General features: G+C 43.0%; 1 long non-coding RNA gene across 4 annotated transcripts in view; it reads left to right on the top strand.

The window, feature by feature from the left end:
• Positions 1 to 2,852: 2,852 nt before the first annotated feature.
• The window catches only part of LOC107127623 (uncharacterized), an 87,398-nt gene continuing 63,631 nt past the window's right edge, over positions 2,853 to 26,619 (top strand). For 3 of the 4 annotated variants that reach the window (XR_012424515.1, XR_012424514.1, XR_012424511.1), the window contains exons 1-2: positions 2,853 to 2,965; positions 6,684 to 6,791. This is a non-coding gene — a long non-coding RNA (uncharacterized lncRNA). Of the gene's footprint in view, positions 2,966 to 6,354; positions 6,491 to 6,683; positions 6,821 to 26,619 lie in introns of those variants that run through there. The other variant, XR_012424512.1, reaches the window with a different exon arrangement.

The following is a 26,619-nucleotide window of genomic DNA, read 5'->3' as shown; positions in this document are numbered from 1 at the left end:
CCACAACTCCAAGCCAGAATTTCTGACAAGAGAGGGCATTCCCTGGGAAGTGTCCTAGTTGTCCAACAGAGTCACAAAATGATAAAGAGGTGTATTATTAATAGTTAAGAAAAAACAGATAATTTTAGAAACATCTTTTTCATACACTAAGCCTATTTTTGAGAAAAAGTCTGAACAGTTAGGAAGTTTCTTAAGTGTTCTTTAAAATCCTAGCTGTAAAGTACTTTTAGATTCAAAGTGTCAAATTTAAATGATGAGAATATGTATCTTTAAAAAAGATTTCCTAGGGAAATATATTGGTAAGTGAGCTCTTGTAAATTCTAACAAATGGCATTTTATTGGGAAAAAATTGATGAGAAACTGGTTTTCTTGGATCCTGTGAGTTGCTTATTACGTGAAACAGGTGTCTTCATTTTTGAAATGCAGGGAAAAATGTCTCAATTTCATTCGGAAGAAATTAAAGATGATGGTATCCATAATGGATTTTTTCCCTGATATCGAATTTGATGGTACCAATTATAGCTAAGAATTATGCCTTTAATTTGAAAAAGAAATCTGTCCCTCTGTCCAGAGGGGCCTTTTTCTCTGGGGGAGATGCTGCAGCCACATGGGGGAGCTGTTTGGTTGTGAGGGGTGCATTCTCTTTGCTGCACCCATCTGCCTAGCCATGGTCTCCAGTGGACTACTAGCTGAAAGTCACTGAATTTTCTGAGCTAGTGATTTATAAGATGCTAGTTTCAGTGGCAGAACAGGGAGATGCTTCATTCAGCAGAAGGAAAACGGGGGGTTGGGCATAAAGATGTACAACATCTATTATGTAGCTGCTTTGGGCTCTGATGATACAACGCTCATACGTAGCTGAGAATCGTAGTGTCCAAGCTGTTCTTTTTTTTGTTTGTTTAATTGTAAAATACACATCACAGAATTTACCATCTGAACCGGTTTTAAGTATATAATTCAGTGATATTAAGTACATTCATGTTGTGCAACCATCACCAAACTGAAACTCCACAAATTAAACAATAACTCCTTCTCCCTGCGCCTGCCCATATGGACCTCATGTAAGTGGGATCATGTAGTATTTGTCTTTTTGTGACTGGCTTGTTTCACTTAGCATAATGTCCTCAAGATTGATCCATGCTGTAGTATATGTTAGAATTTCCTTTTTAAAGACCGAACGATAATATTATGTTGACAGTGCTACATTTTGTGTTCCTTTCTCTTTAAGATATTCTCTTTAACAGGTATTCCTAGATTGTTGTTTCCTAAGCCCTAGGGGATGGGGATCATGAGCTATTTATAGTAAGTCTGAAAGCCTAACTAATTAAATCTTTACCTTGGCCCAACAAATCCTCAGTCTCCCTTGAGCATGGACTATAATTCTAACCATTTCTGATGGATGCATAAGCCAGCACTTGCTGAGTAGAAGCTCTGAGTAATTAAAGAAAACTGGAAAAATGAGTTACATTATAACTGCAGTTTGAGTTGAGCCTGTTAAGCCATTGCGGGAAAAATATGTTAGAGAAAAGGCCCAATGAGTCCCTGAAACTAGTAGGGATTAGAAAGAGTAGGGTCTCTGGGCCCTATTACCCTAGACATGTTCCAGTGAGACACTGGATAAAGATAGCATCTGTGCCTGGGAGAAGCTAAATATGTTATAGCTTCTGTTTTCACACCTGTCCTCATCAGTATTTTTTTCCAGGTGCCAGTGTCCCCATAGGAAGAATTGAAAAGGATGTTCTGAAATCATGCAAATGTTGGCATCAAGTTAAAATAGATGAAAATGCCTACAAAGCTGGATTCATCAACAGAAAATACTGTCAAGCATGTGGAGCTCCTATGTGCAGAGAGCCATGCTCCCGATTCCCATAAAGCTGCCCCTTGGTAGCTCCAGAGCCATTGTTCCTTTCTTTGAGTGCTGGAGGAGGAGGGCCCGATCAAGTTTGTTTTATTCTTTGGGTGCACCTTCTAAACTTAGCGTTACCTACTTTATGCCATCTTCTGCAATTATAAGTATTTTTGATGTGGGTTCAACTGCTGGCCCCAAAACATAAGCAGTTGTGTGATCTTGGGCAACTCACTTCTCTGGATCTCATTTTTCTTATACATAAATGAGTATAGGTGTGATAATTCCCACCAGATAAGAGATTTGACAAGAGAAAGCTGTAAGAATGCTGTGTTAACTAGCTAACATAGGGGAAGCTAAAGATCATCTCTACCATCTTAGTTCTTCAGTGGGATCTTCAGCTGGGTCTGGAATCAAATTGGTACAAGACAAATTAACAGGAGGAAAGCATGTACATTGTATTAATTTTTACATTGTACATGGGGACCCTCGCAGGAGAGTAAAGACCCTAGGAAATAGCCAAAGGAGAAAGCTCTTACAGGTTTTAGACAAAGAACAATAAATTTGTGAAGCAATGACAGGACAAAGGAATCTGGGATGGGGGCAGTAAATTCTAGGGAAGTCACCAGGAGATATATGGGGTGGAGGGTTGTAGAGATAGTGGAAGATAAGGGTTTCTTCAATAAGCTTATTTGTACAGGTTAATTGCGGCAGCAATGCTCAGGGCCTGATATTTTCTCACCTTGGTATGGGAAAGGCATCCTCAAAGAATCTTTTATGGTTTGCTACATGTAGGAAAGTACAGGTCAGATAACCCTTTCTGCAACTACAGTTATTTAAATGCTTACAGTTCCTTAAATAATATATCAAATCGGCGTGTTTTAGGGTAGATCATCCTTAACTCCTTGACTAACAGTTAACAAGTGCTTATTTGCAACAATTTTAGATGGTTTTTTATGTAATAAGCAATCTAATGAGGAGTTTGCTCTTTGCCCCATTTTACACAGGAGGAAACTGAAGCTTAAGCCACTCAGCTGATAAGTGGAGGAGCTGGGATTTCACTGCGGATCTTTGATTGACCTACTAGAGTCACATAGATGGAATTCTTAAGTATTTGGGGTAAGGGAAGGGTGTCACAATAGAGCTTGAAAGGTAGTGCCTTTAAAAATAACAGTCCCAAGAATGTGCTCCACTATTTGATGTTCTTCAAGCCTTAAGTAGCTTTAGTTTGAGGTTTTAGATTCTGCAGAAGGAATTGGTTTTTGTATTTCCGTCTTTCTGAGCTTTGTTCATTCTATGGAGCTCTTGCAGTTATAGAGAAAGCATAGTGTTTAGGCATTCAGCAGACATTTAGTGAGCACTGTGTGCCATGCCCTTTTATTGGGGTTTTGGAAATGACCTGGCAAGGTCGTTAGCTTAAATGGACTGGGCATTTGTTTACTAGGATCCTATTCCTATCTGGGGCTACAAATTAGAAATGGCTATGTGATTATGGAAAAACCAATAGGAAGCCCTCTCAAACCCCGTTGCCATTGGTGAAATCAAATAGGACCACAGTTTAAGAACTAGTATGCTCATGGTGCATGGGCTGTGGTGCCAGGGATTGCAAAACTGGCACTGTCCCCAGGAAATCCATACTGTATGATCGCTTGTCCAACAGAGGAAAAGCAAAGAATCCTGAGATGCCCTAGCTGGAAGGGCTGCGAGTTCACTGGGTTCTCTCCATTGCACGACAGAGTAGACAGGCCCAGAGAGGAGAAGGGACTTGCCTGAGATTGTACAGCAGGTTTGTAGCAGAACAGAGGCCAGAACCAGTCTTTCCTGTTTCCAGACCAGGGCTTCTTCCCAGTACTGCACTATGAACCCAATTTTGAACCTGTGTATAAGCCTGTTGACCTCTCTAGAGGGTAGACTCTGGAAGTAGGTAAACTTCCAGAAAAAGTAGGAAGTGGTAGGCTTTGAATAGTGGGCAGTGTTAATCAAAGCGTAAGGAGTGAAGACAGCAAGGCTAGCTAGTAAAAATAAAATGAACTGTTAGCAACTTTAGGAGAAAGTCAAGTTCATGAGACTTTATAGAGACAAAATAGGGAGAAGCAGCTAGCAGAACTGCAGTGTTTTGCATTTTTGTGACCACAAATGTTAGGTGAGCCGGGAACACAGTTAAACTGAGCAAGTAGGGTTAAGGTTTGAGTAAGGGCTAAACTGTTGAAATGCTATTCCTGGTCACTCTGGCAACTGGGTCTCTTTTAATGCTGAAGGCATTAAAATAAGATAAAACATGCAAATTCACTAAATCGGAATCAAAGGTGTAGTCATACAAAGGCTGGATTGCTCCATTTTAAGGAAATGTCTGGAAGTTTATGCCTCAGAAAGCAAATGAAGACATGAGGGGAAGAATTTGAATTACATATATAAAGATTAAATTAGTCCTGCAAACATGCATACTCATTTTTTTTCCCGTTGACTCTGGTCACACACATCGTAGATAATGAATCATGTAGTTGCATGCCGCTATTGTCTTTCCTATTCTACTCAATAATGCAGTTGCCAGTAAGAAAACAAACTCATTATTTTAGGGATCTATCTAAATTGGTCTGGATTGTAGAATATAGAGCAACTTGCTGCTTAGATGAGTGGTTCCCAAACTTTAGCATGCATCAGGGGCACCTGGAAGGAATCTGCAGCTGCTACATAGCAGATTTTGAGAACACTCAACTGGGTGTCTGCACTCCCTAAGCAGGAGCCCAAAGCAGAAATCACAATGTGGGGCTAGGGTCACTGGGCTTGTACTTTATTCTAGGCCCATCACCCAAACAGGTGTGTTAAATTTGTCACCCCTTCTCTTCTTTGAAGTTGTAACCATGGTACTATTTGTTTTGCGTTCTCTGCACTGTCTGGGGAAGTATACCTTTTCGTGTGTGTACTAGTAACCTGCTGGGATGCACAGTCATAGCTGTAGAGCTGGAAGGCCCTGAGAGACCACAGAGCCTTTCATTCTGTTCTTTTTTGCATAGCAGTGTCTCTTTTTATAGTGGATGTATTAGGCTGTTCTCCCACTACTGTAAAGAAATACCTGAGACTGTGATATGGTTTGGGTCTGCATCCCTGCTCAAATCTCATGTCAAATTGTAACCCCCAGGGTTGGAAGTGGGGCCTGGTGGGAGGTGATTAAATCTTGGGGGCAGATTTCCCCTTTGGTGTTCTTGTGATAGTAGATTATCGTGAGATCTGGTTGTTTAAAAGTGTGTAGCACCTCCCCCACTGTTTCTCCCTTCTGCTCGGGCCATGTAAGAAGTACCTGCTTCCCCTTTGCCTTTACCATGATTTTAAGTTTCCTGAGACCTCTCCTGCCATGCTTCCTGTACAGCCTCTGGAACTGTGAGTGAATTAGACTTTTTTTTTTTTTACAAAGTAGCCAGTCTCAAGTATTTCTTTATAGCAGTGCGAGCAACCACCCCCATGATCCAATCACCTCTCACCAGGTTCCACCTCCAACACTGGGGATTGCATTTCAATATGAGATTTGGGTGGGGACACTATATAGATATCCAAGCTATATCAGAAAACATCCTTCCTGAGCTCAAGCAATCCTCCTGCCTCAGCCTGCTGAGTAAGTGGGACTACAGGCGTGAACAGCATGCCTGGCTAACTTGTTTGTTTTTTTGTAGAGGTAGGAGCTCAAATTCCTGGCCTTAAGTGACCCCCCTTCTTTGGCCTTCCAAAGTGCTGGGATTACAGGTGTGAACCACCATGCCTGGCTTAAAGCAATTTTCTGATGACTGATTATGCTTTCCAGATATCTTACTCTTGAGAAAGTTGGTACCCCACATTTGAAACACAAGCATTTTGGCTCACTAGAAGCATATATCCTCCATTGTAAACAAAAAGTTGGCCTCTTTATGCATGAGGCAAGCATTGTTTCTATTTAGATTGGTCTGGATCTATTCATCTCGAGTTGTTCATCTCTAGGTGAACTGAGAAAAATCCAGTGTTCTGATTTGAGAAGCCAAGAAGACCTTGGCTGATGGTAAATTTTTAGCAGGGAATCTGGTAGTGACCACTTTGCTTAGCAGAGCTGATGGCATTCACATCACCATCTATAGAGCTTGGATCAGTGAAAGCACAACCAGCTGGGATTTGCTGGCTTAGGGAGCCAGCATAGCAGCTTAGGGAGCCAGATTCTAGTGATCACTTATGTGTATTCCTTCATTACTAGAATGAACTCCACTTGGTCATTGTGCTGAAAAGAGTTATCATAACCAGCCACACCCTGCTATTTCTAGAATTGTCTGTTTGCAAAGTTGGCCCCTGGCTGATGTCTGAAAACTTGGCATTTGAATCATTTCCTAACTGATAAGGCTGATTGACAATGTGGTTTATCCTGTACACCAGCTTTCCTTCTGAGGAAGAGAATTCCTCTGAGAGTCTGGAATTTTGGTAGTTGCTAGGCAGAAGAGGCCCATGTGGCCAGCCACCAACAAAAACCTTGGGTGCTATGTCTCTAACAGGCTTCCTGGGCAGAAACATTATTGCATTGATTGTTGCTGGAGAAAGGAATTTTCTTGCAGTGTCCCTTACAGAAGGGAGAGAATATAGGAAGACTGTGCATGGATTTCTCTATTCCACCCATGTCTTTTTCCTCTGGTGAGTCTGTTGTGTCCTGATATGGTTTGGCTGTGTCCCCATCCAAATTTTATCTTGAATTGTAACTCTCACAATTCCTGTGTGTCATGGGAGGAACCCCGTGGGAGGTGATTGAATTATGGGGGCAAATATTTCCTGTGCTGTTCTCATGATAGTGAATGAGTCTCATGAAATCTGATGGTTTTAAAAACAGGAGTTTCCCTGAACAAGCTCTCTTTGCCTGCTGCCATCCATGTAAGATGTGACTTGCTCCTCCTTGCCTTCTGCCATAATTGTGAGGCCTCCCCAGCCCTGCAGAACTGTAAGTTCATTAAACCTCTTTTTCTTCCCAGTCTCAGGTATGTCTTTATCAGCAGCATGAAAACAGACTAATACACGTCATTTCCCTGTAATGATGCTTCACTGTGAGGACGATTATATATTGAAACCTGAGTCATTCTAGAAAATTATTGAATATGTGGTGGTCTTGGGCACCTCCAAAACAGTCATGATATATTATTTTTAATGTGCTACTGGATTGTGTTCGCTAATATTTTGTTTTCTTATCAATATTCTTAACTTCAAACTTATCAAACTCTTACTGAAAGCTTTTCCAATGTTCACGTTGTTCTAGATATCTTGACATATAGCAACTTTTGTACTCTTTTGAGGAACTCATGACAACCTCTTTTACAGATGAGAAAACTGTTGCCCACAGAGGTGGAGTGACTCACACAAAGTTCTGTAGCTACTGACTGAATGGCAGAGAGGGGAGCCAGGGCTGTCTGCCTCCCAGTTAGGGTGACCATTCTGGTTTGCCCTGGATTGAGGGGTTTTCTCCATACTGAGGGGTTTCCTGGGACATGGGACTTTGAGTACTAAAACTGAGATAGTCCTGGACAAATCAGGACTGTTGGTCACCCTGCTTAAGTCTATAGCTTTTAAAAAAAATACTTTATCCAAGTGGATGCTTCTATTTTCATAAAAGAAAGCTTGTCCCCATTAGGATTTGGGTGTATTTAGACACAAATTGGAAGTGCCAGACACCTAGTCTTTCAAGAACAATTTCCAAATTCCTTTTTTGAGTGCCATACATTCTGCATCTCCCAACCCAGTTTTCTATGTGCTTGGCTCTTTGCTCTTCTCCACCAAGCCCTCCCCTCCCCCAGCTCTGCCCACCACATTTTTCAGCATTACTGGTTTTAATTTCCTTTACCATCCCCTTTGCAAAAACTTCTTTCCTGATTTAATTACTATTTCTCTTAATTCAATTTTATGCTCCTGATTGTCGTTAAACTCCTAAAGTTGTTTCTCCAAAGAATTTAATGGCTAGGCCCTGTGCTTAGAGATTAATTGTTGTCATTTTGCTTTCAAGCACAGTTACTTTCTTACTTCTCTTCAATTATCTTTGGGAGAAAGGAAAGTGACCATCCTTCTTCCCAGGGCTGCTCTGAGAACAAACACTGCTGGGGGCTGCCTTTTGAGAGAGAGAGAGGAAGCCAGGTCTCTTAAATTTGTCTTCCACCTTCCACTGACTCTAATCTCAGCATCTGCGAATAGTCAGAAGACCTCAGGCTCCTCACATGGGCTCAGGCCATGAATGGGTTGTAGGGGGTGCTCTAAAAACAGAAGCCCAGGCTTGAGAGAGGGTGGCTTTCTGCCAGGAGGGATTTGCACAGTGAAGAGGGGGAACAAGGGCTGGCTCTAGCCTCAAGCATCCTGCCTGGCCAAGGTCCCCCAGAGGAACTAAGCCTGTGACTCAAAGGAAAAAGGAATACTTTTGGTTAGAATTTCCCTTCCCTGGAATGTCCCTCTTGGGGATAAACCTACACCTGAGCATCTTTCTCACGTTCACAGTACAGTAGCTAAAAGGCTTTGACCTTTGAGTCTTCTCGCCGCAGCCCACAAACTCTTGATTTTCCCACCTCTATCACCCCTGGATCTTCTGTTTTCTTGTACAGATCCTTGACAAACAGTGGCCAGAGGTGGAGGAATGATTTCAGGCTGGAGCTCTGGCAAGCTCCCTTTACGATCCAGTTGTGTAACCCTGCCCCTGTGTGGGTGAAGCACCCCTGAGAAGTAGAAAGCACAGCCTCTGGGGGAGCCTCAGACAGGCTCTGGCGGAGTGGGGGGCCTCAGACTCGCCTGGCACTTAATGAGCCATGTGATCTCATGGCTCAGCTGCCTCTGAACCTCAGTTCCCTAGTCTGTGGATAATCAGATATAGAACCATATAAAAGGGTAGCAGGGCTGACTTTTGTTTCATGTGAGGGTTAAATGAAATAATTGAAATAAAGTATTCAGCACAGTTTCCTGGCACATAGGCCTTAAATAACAAATATTATCAACATTGAGTAGCATTTGGTCCTACATCAGTCATAGAATCTTCAACTTTTAGGACTGAAAAGGAAACTGAAGTCCCTTAGGCCAACCTTCCCTTCCCACTCCCAATTTGATTATGAAATCCTCTCTTCAGCGTTTGATTTTGCTAGGAGACCTTTTGTGATGGCGGAGCTCACAGCTCTTGGGGAATCCCTGCCTTCTTTGGGCCACTCTGTAAATGTCAAGAAAGAGCTCTGTGCACATGCGTGATGTATTTAAACTGCTTTCCAGTTGCAGGGAACAGGAAGCCTTTCCCTATTCCCTATTCAGGTACAATAATGTAGGCTGCTAGGGAACAAGATCGAACAATCATTTGGAGAAGGCATTGTAGCTAACTCAGTGACGTACTTGGAGGTGAGGGTTCCAGACTCCAGAGTCTCCCTTTACCCAGTTCTTGGGAGTCTAGTGCAACTGAAGATGAGGTACTGCGGATGAAGAGGAACCCAGATAATCCAGGCACATTTTATAGACAAGACCTTAACGACCCCAAAGGAACCTTTGAAATCACCCTTTTCCTGGGTTCACGAGGACTTGTAAACGATACCATCCATCCCTGCTTATTCATACTTACTAAATACCAGAACAAAGAGATTAGAGCTCACGAGGGGATTCTTCCCCATTACTCTGGGGCTGCTTGGCTGCATTTATGATGAGAAGGCTCTGGGGTGTTTTAATAAAGTATCTGATATATCTAACAAAATCCTCCCATGGCCCTGCTGATGTTACTATAATAGCTTCATGTCACAGGCTCTTGTGCTATTGGGCCAATACCAGAACATATTTTAAATTCTCATTATGTCTATTTAATTTTTATTTAAAGGAAATTATTTTCAAGGTTTAAAGCAGGTACTGAGGTACCTAGGTGTGAAGATCTAGAAATGTGCTGTAATATTTATCAAAATAGTAATGGAGCAACTTAAGGATAGTATAGGAATAAGCAACTGTGCATTCATGGCTCATCTGGTTATAGATCTGTACCGTTCCCCTAAGAACTGCAATTTGTGAAATAATGGCTTCTCATTGTTATGCCACATCTATTTATAAAAAGCTGAGTTTATTCTCAGTGTTCAATAGATTTTTTTTTTTTTTTTTTTGGAGACAGAGTCTCGCTCTGTTGCCCAGGCTGGAGCACAGTGGCACGATCTCGGTTCACTGCAACCTCCGCCTCTGTGGTTCAAGCAATTCTCGTGTCTTAGGCTCCTGAATAACTGGGATTATAGGCGTGAGCCACTACACCAGGCCTCAGTGCTTAATAGATTTTATCTTACTTTAATGATATATTTTATATAAGCTTCTGGAAGGTTAGAGCAGGATTGGACCTTACAACTTAATTTGGTCAATTCTTTCCTGACAGTAGTGACAAAATTGAGGCCCAGAGAGGGGAAGGAATTTGCCCAGGGTCATGCAGGTAGTAAAGGCAGAACTGGGATTCAAGCCTAGATTTTTACACTTCATGCTCTTGCTACCATAATAAGAAGCCCTGAAAATACCTATACGTACCTGGCTTTCATACACACACCTGCATGAGAGGGAGGCAACATGTACACGTAAACATGCTTGTGACAAGGGAATTGGCAGTGGTACCTGTTGTCACTGGCCACTAGGACCCACATGGCCCATCTGGTTGCTTAGGTGGCTGTTCTCTTTCCTCTCTTAGGCGGTTGTTCTCTTCCTCTTGAGTCCAGGTGTAACTAAGGCATTATAAAAAACAGACAAACTTTGACATTGGAAGAGCTGACTTTCAATCCAGCTGTCCCTCACCTCTCTGGCCCTCATTATAAAATGACCCGACTTTCTCTTGTCCTGTTGCTGACTTCAGCACCTGTCTTGTGGGATGCAAATGGTATTGGTTCAAAAGCCACCCTAGTGTAGTGAGACAAGCTTCTCTAGACTTTCCGGGTAGGAAACAGGGAGGGTATAGATGTTAATGTTTCCTTGTCCTCTCTGCCTCTGAGGTCCTGTTTATTTTGAATTAATTTCATGAATGGATCAATTTGCTTTCTCACATGTGCTGTTCTAGTCTCATACCACATTGCTGAGGAAGTACAACCCCTTTTCCTTGATTTCCCCTCATAAGCACACAAGGCATCTACACACATGTAGCTGCCATTATAGAAGACTTGAGGAAAGAGAAGTTGGCATCACCATGTTGCTTTTTGCTTCTTTTTAGGGAACAGGATTCTCTAAAAGAGAACCCTGCAGGGTTCATCCCAGAAATTCCCCATCCTTCACTTTAAAACACAGAATCACTAAACTCATCAATTCTCTATCATTTAGAAACTATATTTTTCCCCAACAGAGACCCATAAAATATGCCTTAAATGAGGTCTAAGATTTTTCTCTCAGGTAAAAGAAGTCTTGAAGTAGGCATTTGACTTGTCCATTTTGGGCTGCTGTGATAGAATACCACAGACTGGTAATGTATAAACAATGGAAATGTATTCCTCATAGTTCTGGAGGTGTTGAAGTCCAATATCAAGGCACTAGGATTTCGGTTTCATTGTCTGGTAAGACTGCATCCACTATAAGGGCAGGACGCTGCATGCTTACATGGCAGAAGAGGTGAAGAGCAAGCTAGCCAAATCCTGCTGTGTGAAGGCTTTTTAAAAAGGACCTTAATTCCACTAACAAAGAAGAAGCCCTCATAACCTGACCACCTCTAAAAAGCCACACTAAATATATTACATTGGCCACACCTGAATTTGAGGTGAGGGGACACATCCAAACCACAGAAGCATTCTAGGGCTGATGTGGTAATGCTACCATCTCATTAATGTCCTTATCTCCTCTTGTGTTTCTGTTTTGGTGTACTTAGCACAAGCTCACTGTCCTCAATCAAGGCTACCTCGTGCCTGCAGAGTGGCTGCTGCAGCACCAGTTATTACGTCCATATTTTGGGTAGAGGAAGAAGGAAGGTCAACAAGAGACCTGCCAACAGAGTCAGTCACTTTTTTAGGGAGCATTTCCAATACTACACAATAGTTTCTTCATTCCATTAGGCTGAAGGTAGTCACATGACTGCTCTTATCTATAAGGGAGGATAAGAAATCTAATGTTTCAGTGGGGACACATTTCTGCTCACCAGAAATCAGGGCCCTGAAGAATAAATTTTGGATAGGCCAACAGCAGTGTTTGCCACAACCCCCAATTCAGCTCTGGATGTATCTTTCCATAGCCAATGATGCATTTTTTAATTAAAACTAAGAGGCCCTGCCATTGCTGAAGGGTGGGGAACTGGAGCAGAAGAAATGTCTCTGTCCTTCGTTTGCTGTCTTCACTAACAGTCTCTGCAAGTGGAAGGGGCAGTAAAGAAATTTACTTTCCCACTGTTGTGAAATTTACTACTCTCCTTAGAAGGCAGAAGCGGTTACAGTTGCTTTTTATTTTCTTGTTACTATGCCCAAGGATTGTTGTGAGAATCAGAAGACAGATATGAGAAATCATGTTGTGAACTATAAAATGCTATTAAATGACAGAAATGATCGTTTGTCATTATTATGAGTGTTGTCATGTCTCCCAAAGCTGCCTGCTCAGTTGAAGAAAAGTGTTTTCTGATAAAGAGCAAGAGTGAGAACGAAAGAGAAAAGGAGAGAGGGAGAGGGAGATAGGAGGGGAAAGAAGAGAGACAGAAAAAGAGAAAGAGAGAAAGACAGAGAAAGGAAATAGACTGATAAGAACGGGTGGGAGGAGAGAGAGGGAGAGAGAGAAACGAAATAGAATGAGGAGAAGGGAAGAAGGAGAGAGAAGGAGAAGGGAGAGAGAAGGGGAAGGGAGACAGAGAAGAAGGAAGGGAGGGAGAGAAAGAGGGACAGAGAAGAGGGGAAAAGAAAGAAGGGAGACAGGAGAAAGAGAGAAGGGAAGAGTGTGGAGGTCTTTTTTCAATCAAAAGCAGAGCAGAAATATATTGACATAATTGAAACCCATGACTGACCACAAGCATACATACAACTCTGGTAGACAGCTTCAAGGTACTTAGGTTTCTCTGACCATTTCAAAGTATCTTCCTCATTTCCAAAGCAGTATGTGCATACTGAAGACTCAGAAACATATGAAAAGGCACAGGGGAGTTTTTTTTAAAGTGCTTTATTGATGTATAGCTGACATACAATAAACTGCACATATTTAAAGAGTATAACTTGATACATTTTAATGAAAGTATACGCTGTAAAACCATCATTATAATCAACATATCTATCATCCCCAACAGTTTCCCTGGGCTCCTTTGAAAGCCCCTGCCCCTGGGCACCCAGTGATCTGCTTTCTGCCACTCTAGGTTAGTTTGCATTTTCTGGAATTTTATACAAATGGAATATCAAATTCCATATATAATGTATGTAATTTTTTTTGGCCTGATTTTTTTCATATAGCAGTATAATAATTAATGATATGGACCCCGCAGAGTTTGAGATATTCAATATTCAATTAATTCATTAATTGAATTACTTCAGATATTAATTCAGGTATTGAGATTAGTTAATGTTGTCATATTTGCTTCAGTTTACCTCGTTTTGAGTAATGTGATCTACACAAAAAGTTTTTAAAAAATACATCTTAATGCATTGTAATTACACAAATTACATTATAACTAAGGAAACCCCTGGGTAACCACCACTCAGGCCAGAAAAGGGAGCTTTGCAAGCACCCCTAACCTCCCAGTGTCCCCTCCCCAGGTCATCACCAGCCTCCCGTTTGTGAGAATCATTTTCTTGCTTTTCTTTTTGGTTTTACGACTTATGTATGCATCCCAGTATGACAGAATGGACTTAACTGTGGATTTTATATGAATGAAATCACACTGTATGTCTTCTTCGTGACTTGCATTTTTTGCTCTGTTTGTGAGATTCACCCTTTTTGTATCATGTAGCTATGTTTTGTTCATTTTAATAGCTATAGAGTATTTCCTTGTATAAATATACTGCAGTGTGGCATAGCCCACTCTGGAGAGAGCTTTTAGATGTTATCAATACAGTTTGGCTTTTCGTTAACACTTGTAACCATCAGACAGTCCTTACAGGATAGAAACAACCAAAACATCTACCCTTCCCCTGGATGCCAGCATCCCCGCCCCACCCTACTGTGTGTCCACAAAAAGTTAATACTATAAATATTCACAGATGCCAATCATAAATATTTATCAGAATATCTTCTGCCCTGGTATAGTATTCTTTTTGAAGAAGCAAGCACACAGTTGATTTTTTTTCAAAAATCAGAATTTTTTTTTTTTTCTTTGAGACGGAGTCTAGCTCTGTCACCCAGGCTGGAGTGCAGCGGCGCGATCTCCGCTCATTGCAAGCTCCACCTCCTGGGTTCACGCCATTCCCCTGCCTCAGCCTCCCCAGTAGCTGGAACTACAGGCGCCCGCCACCACGCCCGGCTAATTTTTTTATATTTTTAGTAGAGACGAGGATTCAACATGTAAGCCAGGATGGAAACTTTTTTTTACATCATGTTGATCTGAACACAGCTAGTTAAATTCTCTGTGGGAAAGAGGAAAAAGAGGAAGAGGTTGAACATTCCCTTTCAAGAGGCTGCTCTTCCACTTCCACTGTTTGTCTCAGGCCCTCAATCCAGAGGTTCTTAGACGCCATTATTCACATTCTTCTTTAAAAGATGCTCTCACAGCATAAGAAGTCAAAACCTAGCTCTGTTTCTTCATATAGAAGAAACATTATAATAAAAGTAATTTAAGTCAGTACTTGTTGTCTGACTTTTATTTTTCAAAAGGGTTCAGTGTATTATTCAAATGTCAAGAAAAATGATTTTGACTTTGGCCTGTCGGGTGGGCGGACCACGCTGTCTCTCCCCAGCCCTTTCTTAAGAATCTCTGTGAATTCTATAACACCTTCAGTGTCTGCTGGCATTGTGGTTTATAGGCACCTTCTCACATGGTGAATAATTGGACCGCCATTCAGTGAACTAGAGAAATAATTTTAATCCCAGTTGTACGAGATAATTGGAGCATAAAGAATATGGGCTTTTCAAAGTCACACATCAGGAAAGTCACGAAGCCTGTTTCCATTTTTCGGTCTAGGTAAATATGAAGCCCACGTTTCCATGTTGCTTCCTCTCCCTAAAGGGGAGGTCCAGCCATTGATTTTTTGTTTACATTGGGGTACACTGGTACTACTCTTTAGGTATTTGGGGGCAAGTGAAGACATCATTAAGAGAGAAGAGCCTTTTGAATCTCAGAAGAGTCAATAAGAAAATGGGCTTTTCAGGAGGTGGGAAGAAGAGGCGGAGTTGGGAAAGTAGGCTCTTTTTCTGTGAGCAGGGATATATATTTGTTTTTCAATCAGCATGCACGCTGGGTCCCATTACTCTCTGCCTTCCATGCTTTGACAGCTCTTTTCCTTCATATTCCAGTTCTGTGGTATTTGTTTTTTTCATTCTTTTGACATTCAGTAGTCATCATTCTATTACAAAGGAGGACTTTCTCTCTCCTCCACTTATTTATGTTTTCGTTTATTAATTTATGTGACTAGAGTCTCATGTAGCCTGATTTATTCCATGGGTTTTGATGATCACTGGAAACCCCTTTATGCTGGCTCCTGTGACTTTTTGGCATGTTCCCATGATTTTTTGAGCATATTCTTTCTTTGGGGTGCAAAAACAAGTGCTGAGCTCATTGTGTGCTTTCACTGCCTTAGCCTCAAATTTATAGTATTTTAGAAAAGGAAGACTTGAGCCATAGTGGAAGTCAGAGGGGAACTTAATTTTCTCCTAAAGATATGACTCTTCTTGGCCTTTAAATGAAGGGATTAAGAGGACAATGCCCACGTTGATTACATGTGCCTGCAGTTCAGCCCAAGGATAAACAAATCTGTTTGTCTTAAATTTCTTATGATGACAGTTTTATGGAAGATAATTTTAAACTGAGCCTCAGATGATACCAGAAGGGAAATGGAAGATCATGTTCGTAGGTTGGGGTCATACGTGGAATGAACTGACTTCATTTCTAAGAGTGACCCCTGCCCACAGAAGGGGTCTATGGAATGGAATGCCTTTATTTCTAAGAGTGACCCCTGCCCATGAAAAGGGGTCTATGGAATGGAATGCCTTCGATCCCCACCCATGGAAAGGGGTCTATGGAATGGAATGCCTTCATTTCTAACAGTGATTCCTGCCCATGGAAAGGATCTATGGAATAGACTGCCTTCATTTCTAACAGTGACCCCTGCCCATGGAAAGGGGTCTATGGAATGGAATGCCTTCATTTCCAACAGTGATCCTTGCTTATGGAAAGGGGTCTATGGAATGGAATGCCTTCATTTCCAACAGTGATCCCCACCCATGGAAAGGGATCTATGGAATGGAATGGCTTCATTTCTAACAGTAACCCCCGCCCATGGAAAGGGGTCTATGGAATGGAATGCCTTCATTTCTAACAGTAACCCCCAAAGGATCTATGGAATAGACTGCCTTCATTTCTAACAGTGATCCCTGCCCATGGAAAGGATCTATGGAATAGACTACCTTCATTTCTAACAGTAACCCCTGCCCATGGAAAGGTGTCTATGGAATGGAATGCCTTCATTTCCAACAGTGATCCCCACCCATGGAAAGGGGTCTATGGAATGGAATGCCTTCATTTCCAACAGTGATCCTTGCTCATGGAAAGGGGTCTATGGAATGGAATGCCTTCATTTCTAACAGTGACCCCTGCCCATGGAAAGGGGTCTATGGAATGGAATGCCTTCATTTCTAACAGTGATCCTTGCTCATGGAAAGGGGTCTATGGAATGGAATGCCTTCATTTCCAACAGTGACCCCTGTCCATGGAAAAGGGTCTATGGAATGGGCTGCCTTCATTTCTAACAGTGTCCACTGCCCCAAGAGAAGCTTATTCTTCCAAGGAACCTGCAGAGTAGGGTAGCTCTGAGTGGGGTGGCAGAGCAGGAAGACACAGTGATCTCAAGAATTCAGGGTCTAGAGGCTTGTGTCGCCCTAGTGTGGGCAGGATAACTTCAGTGTGTTTTCCTGTACTCACAGGAGCAGCCAGAACCTATTCAAAGAGCTGACAGTTTTCATCATTTTCTATTAAAAATGATTTTAATTAGGAAAGATTTCAAGGTTACAGAAAATTAAGAAGAATAGTGTCATATGGACAAATACACCCACCACTAGATTGAAGAAATGTTAACAGTTGCCTTACATCCTTTTGGAAAGAAAGTAAAACTACAGATAAAGGTGAAACCAAAATGTGTCTCCATTCCCCTCTCTCTCTCTTTTTTTTTTTTTTTGAGACGGAGTCTCACTCTGTCGCCCAGGCTGGAGGGCAGTGGCCTGATCTCAGCTCACTGCAAGCTCCGCCTCCCGGGTTTACGCCATTCTCTTGCCTCAGCCTCCCGAGTAGCTGAGACTACAGGCGCCCACCACCTCGCCTGGCTAGTTTTTTGTAATTTTTAGTAGAGACGAGGTTTCACCGTGTTAGCCAGGATGGTCTCGATCTCCTGACCTCGTGATCCGCCCGTCTCGGCCTCCCAAAGTGCTGGGATTACAAGCTTGAGCCACCATGCCCAGCCTCCCCTCTCTCTCTTTCCAGAAGTAATTCTCAAGTTAGAAAGCAACTTCTCTGTCCCAATTATTTCTGTGTTTTTACAAGAGTAAACACAAACATATGGTATCGTATTGTGTCTTAAAGAAATTTCATAAGCAGTATTATACTGCTTGTATCCTTTTTCAATTTGCTTTTTTTCTACCTAACCCTGAGATTTAACTACATTACTATTAACCATATTAATAATGCAGATATAGTTCATTCATTTTTCCTGCTATATACTATTTTGTTGTATAATATTACTACAATGACATGATATTACTCTTACTAGTTCTAAATGCTGTATATATTCTCTTGGATTTTCTTTGAAGATAACATTGTTTAGAAATAATGAGTTTTGTTTTTCACTTTCTATCCCTAAACTTCTTATTTCTATTTCTAGTATAATGTTGAATAGGAGTTGAATTCAGGGTTATTTTCTTATAAAGAGATCATAAAGTTTGCATTTTTAAATATGATACTTGTGGTAGGTTTTTTGGTAGATACCTTCTTATCAGGTTAAGAAGGTTACCTGCTATTACCAGTTTGCCAAATATATTGCAAAAACTATTTACCAATATCCATTCATGACTGACTTCATTAAGTTTCTTTTTCTGCATCTATTGATTGACTATGTAATTTTCTCCCTTTAATTTCTTAGTTACATCAATAGATTCCTAGTGTTAAAGCATCCCATTTTTTATGGAAAAGAAAAGATAGAGGATTATCCTGTCTCTTTTCCTTAATAATGGTGTATTTCTTTTCATACACTGCTTAATTATGTCCATTTTCTGGCTGTTTTTTTTTTTCCTATGTATCTATTTTTAAATTCTTGTGTTTGTGTATGTTTTTGAGGTAGGGGCTTTGTATATTTTCCCCTCATATCATCCTTGTCTGGTGTGTTATCTACACTATATTAGCTTTACAAAACAAGTTAAGAATTCCATTTTTATTTCTTGCATGGAAGAATTTATATATAACTAGCATTATCTGTTTTATGAAAGTTCAGAGGATCCACCTGTAAAAACCATCTGGGGCCTATAATTTCTCTGTGGGAAAAATTTAAAACTATTAATTCAAGTTCTTCTTCAGGTATAACACTAATCAGGTCTTCTGTTTCTTTTCAAATTAGTATTGGCAAACGTGTTAGTCTAAATCAGGGGTCGATACACTATGGCCTGTGAACCAAATGGCAGCTACTCTGTTTTTGTAAGTAAAGTTTTATTGGAACCGAGCCATGTTCATTCATGCTCATATGGTGTAGGACTGCTTTCCTGCTGTAGTGCCACAGTTGAGAGTTGAGCCGTTGTGGCAGAGGCAGTATGATCTGAAAAACTTAAGACATTTACTATCTGATCCTTTATAAAAAAAAGTTTGTTGGCCGGACACGGTGGCTCATGCCAGCACTTTGGGAGGCCGAGGTGGGCAGATCACGAGGTCAGGAATTCAAGATCAGCCTGACCAACGGGGTGTAACTCAGTCGCTACTAAAAATACAAAAATTAGCATGGGCATGGTGGCAGGCACCTGTAATCTCAACTACTTAGGAGGCTGAGTCAGGAGAATCACTTGAACCTGCGAGGCAGAGGTTGCAGTGAGCCGAGATTATGCCACTGTACTCCAGCCTGGGTAACAGAGCAAGACTCCATCCCCCCACCAAAAAAAAAAAAGTTCGTCAATCTCAAACCTGGATTATAGATATTGGGTGTAATGAAGACAACCCCCAGGGCAGTTCTTTAATGCAATGGGTGATGATGGCAGGGCTGCATTATCTTGTGGCTAGCCTGCCTACCTAGGACACGAGTGGTTTTGCTTTCATGGTGGTGAAACTACAACGTCAAGTTAAAAACATTCTCAGTGATGCAGTGAATCATTTGGCAAATTGACATTTCTGGCAAATTGACTTTTGACAATCTAATTTTCAACAAATTCTTCTTTGAGGATACATATTTTTGTACTTGGCTCGCTTCCTTTGGAAAAACCAAGTGGTGCTTTGAGTAGAATAGCACACCAGTTTTAGCTAAGAGGCAGCTAATTTTACTCAAAGATGTGTATTTATTTGGTAGGTTTTTTTTTTTTTTTTTTTTTTTACCCTGAGGTTATGTGGGGAAGGATTTGTCTTCATTTTCCTCCTTCCATCCACAGTTTGCAAAGCCCCTTGGAGTGCTTCCTCTACTCCTAAGAGGAAGAAAACTTGGGCCCTGGAAAGCAGGCAGAAGGGCTAAGAATCAAGGGAGCCAGAGAGAGGGAGAGAGAAAAGGGAGCCCACAGAGGAGATACTCACTTAAGGTTGCCAAAGTGAGATGAAATGTAGACCGCTATTAAGAGTCAAGGCGAGGGAGAGTGGGAGGAGTATGAGGATCAGAAAACTATGCTTATTACCTAGATGATGAAATAATTTGTGCACAAACTCCCGTGACACGCAATTTACCTATATACCAAACTCACACATATACCCCGAACCTAAAGTAACAATTTTAAAAAAGAGAATGCTTTGCCTGTTGTATTAGTCTGTTCTTGTCCTGCCATAAAGAAATACCTGAGACTGGGTAATTTATAAGAAAAAAGGTTTAATGGGCTCATGATTCTGCAGGCTGTACAGGAAGCATGGCACCATCTGCTTCTGGGGAGGCCCCAGGGAGCTTTTACTCATGGAGGAAGGCAAAGTGGGAGTAAACATCTTACATGGCAGGAGCAGGACCGAGAGAGAGAGGAGGGAGGTGCTACATGCTTTCAAACAACCGGATCTTGTGAGAACTCTATCATGAGAACAGCACCAAGGGCATGGTGGGAAATAAACCATTCATGTAGGATCCTTCTCCATGATCCAATTACCTCCCACCAGGCTCCACTTCCAACACTGGGGATTATAATTTGACATGAGATTTGGGTGGCCACACAGATCCAAACCATATCACTTGTCCTCTGGACTCTGTGTGTGTCTCTGTGTGTGTGCTTGTGTGTCCGTGTGTGTTTGTGTGTGTGTGCTTGTGTGTCTGTGTCTCTGTATGTGTCTGTGTGTGTATTCTTGCTTGTCTAATTACTTAAATGAGTCTAGTAATGTCTATATCCTCTTGCCTTTCTTAATGTCAGGGGCATACTAAGAGAGTTACAGGTCTAACTCCACCATTTTACGAAGGAGGGGTGTACCAACGGAGTTATAGGTCTAACTCCTTCTTTTACAGGAGGGGCAAAGCAACAGGAGTATAGGTCTAACTCCTTGTTAGGAGTTAAGCGTATAACTCTATTCGTATGCTCCTCACATTAAGAAAAGCAAACTGAGGCCCACGTAGGGACCCAGGAATGCCCAAGGTCACCTGCTTCTAAGTCACAGAGTTGGGATTTCCCACATTCACTTGATTCAGAGACTTCCCAGAGGCCCTCACCCCCTCCTCCTGCCTGGAGGCACATTTGAGCAGCCACCTTGCCTCCCTGCAGTTGGTGAAAACCACAGAGTGGGCCTGCAGGGGAGACGAGGCCCCATTGACTTTGGGGCTTACCCAAACAGATGGCCCCGTGTGGGGAGAATGACACGGCAGAAGGGCACTTCACGCCCAAGGCGACACTAATGCTCCTGCTTTTGGTTTCAGTCTTTCTCTCTCTCAGCAGAATCAAAGTTTCCAGGGGAATCCCTCTTGCCTTCAGTGGATCGCCCCTTGAAGCGAGTAGCTTGAGTCACTCACCGCAGCACTGGGATGGTGGCCACAAGGGGTGACCACAGGACTGGTTGGCTGGGCTGTCTGGAAGGCGGTTTCCTTCTTCTCGTCTGTCTAGAGGTGGTATCGTGCTCTGTGTGTCTCCTTGTGCCACCCACCCTCCCCATTCTCCTCCTAATTTGATTGTTCTAAGCCACAGCTGTGGCCATGCCATTCCCCCAGAGCCCATAGAGTGGCATCCAAACTTCCTAACAGGGTATTCAGGGAACTTTTCCAGCCCACTGTGGCCACCCTGTGTGTCTTACACAATGGGGATGCCTTTGTTGTTTCCAGAGAACACCAGTCGCTTTTGTATCTCTGTGCTTTTGCACAAGCTGTTTCTCTTGTCTAGATTTTTCTCCCCAATCTGGACTGCTTGGAACACTCTCTCCTCATTCTTTTCTTTAAAAAAGTATTTATTTTAAAAAATTGTGGTAAAATTAGCATAACATCAAATTTAACATTTGAATCATTTTTGAGTGTTCAATTCAGTGGCGTTAAGTACATTCACATCGTTGTGCAACCTTCACCACTATCCACTATCCATCCACAGAACTTATCTTTCAAAACTATAGCTCCGTACCCATTAAGCAATACCCCCCGGTCCTCCATCCCTCCGCACCCCATGGCAAGTACCATTCTACTTTCTGTCTCTACAAATTTGACTACCTTAAGTTACTTGTATGAGTGGAATCTTACAGTATTTATCTTTTTGTGACTTTTTCACTTAGCAAGTCTTAGAGGTTCATCCATGCTGTTGCATGTCAGAACTTTCTTCTTTTTCTAAAGCTGAATAACATTCCATTGTATGTAATTACCACATTTTGTTTATCCATCTATCCATTGATGGACACTCTGGTTGATTCCCTCTCTGTTGGCTATTGTGACTTAATTTGTGGCCTAACATATGGTCTGTCCTGGAGAATGTCCCATGTGCGCATAAGAGGAATGTGTATTCTGTTGTTGAGTGGAGTGTTATGCATATGTTTGTTAGATCTAGTTGTTTTCTTGGGTTGTTCAAGCCCTTTAGTTCCTTATCTGTTTTCTGTCTGGTTGTTCTATCCATTACCAAGAGTGGGATATTGAAGTCTCCAACTGTTATTGTATTATTTCTCCCTTTCATTGTGTCCATTTTGGCTCATGTATTTCAACAGTCTATTATTAGGTTTGTAAATATTCCTCTTCATTCTTACAGACTCTCTTCAAATGCTGCCTCCTTTGATGCCCCCATCCTTGCCTCCTCCAGCCCTAGTCACTCTCCTCTGTGCTTTCACTGTAACTTGTACACACCTCTGTGTACCACATTCTGCTTTAGTGAATAATTTACTGATTGTCTTTCCAGTTAGTCTCAGAGGGCAGAGAATTTTGTCTTATGTGTGCTTGCACCTCTAGAATCTGGCACAGTTTTTGGCTCACAGTAAGTGTCCAGTGAACATTTGTCGAATAGACCTTTGTTATGGAATGCAATTGTGTTACTCATCTTCTTCCTGGAGTAAAAATAATTATAGTTGGAAATCCTCAGCATATCCTTGCCATAAGGATAAGGTAAAAGTGGCTGGGCATGGTGGCTCACGTCTGTAATCCCAGCACTTTGGGAGGCCGAGACGGACGGATCACGAGGTCAGGAGATCAAGACCATCCTGGCTAACACGGTGAAACACTGTCTCTACTAAAAATACAAAAAAATTAGCCAGATATGGTGGCGGGTGCCTGTAGTCCCAGCTGCTCGGGAGGCTGAGGCAGGAGAATGGCGTGAACTTGGCAGGCGGAGCTTGCAGTGAGCTGAGATCGCGCCATTGCCCTCCAGTCTGGGCGATGGAGCGAGACTCCGTATCAAAAAAAAAAAAAAAAAAAAGGTAAAAGTGCTTATTGCCTCCAAGGTGCTTCTTATTCTCCCTCATTTGATCCTTGTCACAACCCTGTGAGGATATTGGGCAGGGGCTTACATCTTCATTTTACAGATAAGAAAACTGAGGCTCAGAGAGGCAGGGTATCTTGCTAAAAATTAAGATGGTAAGAGGCAGAGCTGGGACTTGAACCAAGGCTAGTCTGGCTCCTGACCAGGACTCTTTTCTCGGTACCCACTGCCCTTGTAAGCTGTTTGTGACTACCCTGGCTGGGATCATGATCTCTGTACATGGGTAAGGTTGAAACTGGGACAAGTGGGAGCTGAGGTCTTTGCACTCTTTTCTTTTAGAGAATTTCAGGTTTGCCTTTGGAGGTGCTATAACGAGTTCCAAGTGAATATGTGAGAAACACATCACTCTGTCCATTGTAGGATGACGAACACTGAGTAACTTGCTCAATATGGCACAGGTAGGAGTTGGGGCTCCAGTCTGAGCTTCCTGGCCCTGAGTGTAATGTACTCATCATTTGGTCTGACGTATCCAGGGCTGTCTTGGGATACTTGTGCTCAAGAAGGAGCTTTCCTTATTTTGAATTAAAATCTACCCGTCATGTCCACCCCGCTCCCTGCTACCTCTGTCTTGGGATACTTCTGCCCAAGAAGGAGCTTTCCTTATTTTGAATTAAAATCTGCCTGTCATGTCCACCCTGCCCCCTCCTACCTCTGTCCTCTAGAGCCCCACAGGGTGAATCTGCCCTCTCCGCTCCTGACAACTCTCCAGGGATGTGGTAATATTGACAGCATTCTCCTGAGTTTCTTCTCAGGCTGAATGATCCCAGTGCCTTCAAGCTTCTCAGCTGCTTTTCCAGGGACTCGAAGTCCAGGACCTTCCCTATGGGGCCACCTCTTCCAGATGTGCTCCCATTTGTCCATCAGCTGGGGCTGAGTGACAGGGAGGCACATGCCTCACAGGGCGTTGCTGGGCTGGCAGGCAGAAAGACTGCAGAGGACTCTGATTGTGGCTTCTTTGAACAGATGCGCAACTGGCTGTCAGGATAGTGGAGGGGCAGGACGAGGAGGAGGAGGAGGAGTCAGGGTGAGATGGAACAGAAATTGAGGGGCAGGGTTACTGTGGGCCTGCTTCTCTGGGAGGCTGCAGGTCAGATCAGCCCACCTGGCCCTGTGCTGGTCACAGAGTGAGCCAATTGCAAGGAGAGTGTTGGACATTTGCAAACGTTCCCCTTATGTTTTTGGACATGGTGTTTTGCAGAGTCCATATTCTGGTTCTCTAGACTTTGGTTACGTGGAATTCTGTTTATAGCCCTTTTACCTCCTGCTCCAAGGGTCTTCTTGAAATGGCCAGCTTTGCCAGCCCCTTGGTTGGTCTTGACAGAGCAAGGGGAAAACAAGAACAAGGAATGGCTAGCGAGGCTCCAGTAGGGTCTTCTGGTTTATTTTCATGTAAGCTGATGATAGTAATTGCACTACCTTATAGGATTTTTGAAAGTATTTAAAAAGGTGATGCATAAGTGCTTTGTGTAATGTGGCTCTGTAAAGGGCAGCTGCCCTTGGCCAGGTGCGGTGGCTCATGCCTGTAATCCCAGCACTTCGGGAGGCCAAGCTGGGCAGATCACTTAAGGTCAAGAGTTTGAGACCAACCTGGCCAACGTGGTGAAAACCCAGTTTGTATTGTAAAAATACACACATACACACAAAATTAGCTGGGTGTGATGGTGCATGCCTATAATCTCAGCTACTTGGGAGGCTGAGGCATGAGAATAGCTTGAACCAGGGAGGTGGAGGTTGCTGTGAGCTGAGATTGCGTCACTGCCGTCCAGCCTTGGTGACAGAACAAGACTCTGTCTCAAAAAAAAAAAAAAAGGCAGTTGCTCTTATTATTCATCCTGCTAGGTGCACCTGGTGACTCCTAGAGGTGTTCTCCTCATGGGACTTTGGGCTTCTAAGTGAGGTGTGTCACTCTACACTTTGAAAGCATTTTGTGGGATAAGAACTGGATCAGACAGCAGGACTGAATTTCAGCCCTGCTCTAAGTTGCTATGTGACCTTGGGCAAGCACTTTCCTCTCTCTGTGCCTCCATTCCATTTTCTCTCCTGTGCCATGAGGAGTGCGGGTGAGAAGATCTTCGGGGTCCTTCAGTCCCTGAAGCTGGGGAATCTGGGCCATGGCAGGGTGTTACTTTCGTATGCTTTGACTCTTTCTGTGGGGAAGAGCATCTCCCACAACTTCGCTTGGTGCCAAGTTGGTCTGCTGCTTTTCTAGACAGGTCTCACTAGCCAGCGCCTGCTGGAAGTGGGTCTGGGACTGGGAGTTCTGAGGCCAAGACTGCCTGTTCCCATTTGCCTGAGGACAGGAACTGGCACTGCTGCCTCCATTCTAAATGCCCTGATGACACCCCCAGGAAAGGGACACTGCCTGAATAGCTCTCAGGTTCTCTCCCTGCCTTCTCCAGGCAGCCCGAGCCCTGCCATCAAGTCATGGGGAGAGTTTAGCATGTCCTTCTATGGCACACAGCAAGACGGCAGTAAAACCCAAGCCCTCCTGGAAGGCAGGTGATCCTCAGCAACTAGCCAGGCCTGACTCAAAGCCTCACCTGCCAGCCCCCAAACCAGCTGTCCTCTGAGTTACTACACAGAAATCATTCTGCGAAGGATGGCTCAGCCGGCGGGAAGGGTCCCCTTACCAGTCCAAGCAGTGAGCATGTCCCTGGTTCTGGGGCCAAGGAGAGGAATGCAATATCAGCCTGGCACCAAATGGCCTGAAAGAACAGCTGACTCTCAGTGGGGAAAGCTGAGACGAGGTCCCAAGTTGAAGACTGGCCGTCAGCCTCAGGACAGGGATTGCTGATGGTCTGGCCCAGTGCCAGGGAGAGAGCTGGCTCAGACTTCTGAGGCCTAGCCCCTAATCCCACCCTTCAACAGACTGTGTGTGACCTTCACTCAGCTCCTGCCCCTTCTCTGAGCCTTGGCTTCCCCATCTGGGCTGAATGTGATGGTGTTTAGGGAACAAATTTTATGGTGTCATTACTTAAAATGTGGGGGCTCTATTCCTTCAGCCTTTAATGGAAGTGTTACTGTGAGGCGTACGTGTATTTCATCTAACTATCTGCTGGATTCCATGTCTTCCCTCTTCACCACAGTGCCCCTTCCTCACCGCATCCTAAGCCGAGCTAGTAGCTACACCCTCGTTTTCTACAAGGAAAATTACCTTCATTCTGGATTTTAGGAAATGATATGCTGGACTTTTCAGGCTATAGTTGAAAGAGGTTTGGATTAACCAAGGAGATCTTATTTCTTGTTTCAATTCTACCAGTGGAGCCTTGAGCTCTTGCCCCTCCTTGACTCAGTTTCCCTCAGAAGTAGGAGCTGTTTGAGCCAGGTGATCTTGAAGCTTCCTTCCAGTTTTGACTCAGGGCCTCTAGTTTTCCCTTGGAAATTTAACTCTGCCCCCACGCCCCAACCCCCGCCCCCGGCCCCCAGCCTATGTCTCACAAATGGGTTAAATGGGAACAATTGAGAAGTGAAACAACTTTGCTATGGATGAGTTTGGAAGGGCAATGAAATTCTCAACTTCTGATATGGAAAACTGTTAGAAAAATGCAGCTCCTGCTACACTTGTGAAAAACAAAAAAGAAAAATGGTGTCTGATGTCATCTCTCACCTACAGTGGTGAA

This window comes from Macaca fascicularis, chromosome 15 (genome assembly GCF_037993035.2).
Source record: "Macaca fascicularis isolate 582-1 chromosome 15, T2T-MFA8v1.1".
Classification (NCBI taxonomy): domain Eukaryota; kingdom Metazoa; phylum Chordata; class Mammalia; order Primates; family Cercopithecidae; genus Macaca; species Macaca fascicularis.
Note: the sequence above shows the minus strand (reverse complement) of the source record. Positions and strands in the feature narration are given on the sequence as shown.